A 1,897-nucleotide genomic window follows, 5' to 3' on the forward strand; every position below is an offset into this window, starting at 1 on the left:
AAAAAAAAAAAAAAAAAAAAAAAAAAAAAAAAAAAAAAAAAAAGACATATCTCAACATGACTAAATTTTCAAATGGTTGAAAAATAAATATATGGTTTGAAAAACTCAAAGGGAAATGAGGCCAGACCGCCAGAGAGACTACATTTTCAAATGCTTTGGAAAAAAATAAATGGCTTGACCAAAGTTTGACAAACTTAAAAAAGAATGGGGCGAGAGAGGCTCGAACTCTCGACCTCAGTATCACTCTTTAAGCTATGAGACCTACGCGCTAGCCAACTGCGCCACCGCCCCATGTTATTTTTCTATTCTCTGGCATATTAAAAGACGTAAGGTTCATGCTGTTTTGTCAAAGAAATTTATTTAGTTTTTTCTCTCCAACTTTATAAATAAAGATTTTTGTTAGCGGGGAGCAAAAGCGGATTCGAGGAGTGCGAAAATTGTGACCGACTCGCTAACTAGGCCGTTTACATATAGGCTGTTGACTCGGACAATATTACCCCCAGTTACACACACTCTCTTCACATGCTCACAACAAATCCTAAACTAACCTAAACTAAACAAGGGGAACGTGATTTGAAAGTGAGTTGTTTCTTTAGAACCAACACTGTTTATCATTTTTTGACCCAAGGGAGTTACATCTGTTAACAAACTTTTCCATAAGTGGAATGGAGAAACAAGAAACGTAAAAATTAAAAGTGGAAGTTGTGGAACTTGCTTCAATTTGCACATACAAGCGACCAACATATCTATTGTGGTGATCGTTCATGGACACAAAAGAGCGGAGAGATGCGAATGGAATGGAAGAACCTGAACATTAAAAGAAGATTAGGATAAAACTGTGTAGTACTAAACCAGCAAAACAGAACCAAACTTTTGAACAGAAATAAAAAAAAATGTATGCTAAAATATTTTGGGTACCTGTGATTCGTAGTTTCTTGTCAAATCAGGCATGTTTGAAGACAAAAAATCTTAGTTAAAAACTGATGACCTGCCATTGCCGAGGAATTACGAGGGGAAAGGGTCGAAGTCCTAATGGTGTTACGACAGGTGATTCATAAACGGCATTTAGATTTAGGGTTTAGTGGTGTTTATATCTGGATGATCAAAAAGGAATACGAATAATTGTGATTTAGGATGAAGGGTTAATAGGCAGTTAGCGTGAAGGGTATTATGATATCGGAAAAAAACTAAACTTGACTCAATGTACAAAATGGCCTACTTAGCGAGTTGGTCACGATTTTCGTACTCCTCGAATCCATTTTTGTTCTCACCCTAACAAAAACCATAAATAAATGAAAGGGATCTGGATCTAAAAACTCTCATCAACCAAAATGCATGTAGAAGGACAATGATACTGATAATTGATAATGATAATAATAGCACTTGCATGTGAAGTGTTGATTGGACCTTTCTCTATTTTTAAAATATGGTCCTAGTTTAGATCTTAAACTGCGGATCATCACTTGTACTATGGTGGTAATATTTCATGTAAAGTACAGGGTTTCGATAATTCTTGTTCTTTTAAGAACGACAAAATGCAAGCTGCTTGGCAAGTTAGTTGCAAGCGAGCTTAGGTGGTAGTGGGATGAGGATCTATGTGCAGAAACTCCCACCACAAAAAAGATTTGTGGCCTTGGAGTTTTATTTTGTTTTGCATATGAATGGACATTTCAGATTAAACGGAATAGACTACATAGGTAAGACAGAATAACTGAATATCGTCGATACAATGTGTGGCTTGTAGTAGACCTAGGTTTACATTTGGTGCATCATTCAAGTAGTCCCAGTGTCCCACTATCTCAGGTTGCCTAGATAACGTTTTGTTTTGTGTGTAAGAATCTCCTTGGAAGTTAAAACAGTTGGGATATTTTTGCAATTTCCATAGTCCAAAGCCAAG

General features: G+C 36.3%; 1 non-coding gene across 1 annotated transcript; it reads right to left on the minus strand.

Annotated features, from left to right (window-relative positions):
* Positions 1-205: 205 nt before the first annotated feature.
* On the minus strand, positions 206-291 carry TRNAM-CAU. The gene is given in 2 exon segments: positions 206-241; positions 254-291. It is a non-coding gene; the product is annotated as a tRNA-Met (tRNA).
* Between the last annotated feature and the right edge of the window lie 1,606 nt (positions 292-1,897).

This window comes from Papaver somniferum, unplaced genomic scaffold (genome assembly GCF_003573695.1).
Source record: "Papaver somniferum cultivar HN1 unplaced genomic scaffold, ASM357369v1 unplaced-scaffold_160, whole genome shotgun sequence".
Taxonomy (NCBI): Eukaryota; Viridiplantae; Streptophyta; class Magnoliopsida; order Ranunculales; family Papaveraceae; genus Papaver; species Papaver somniferum.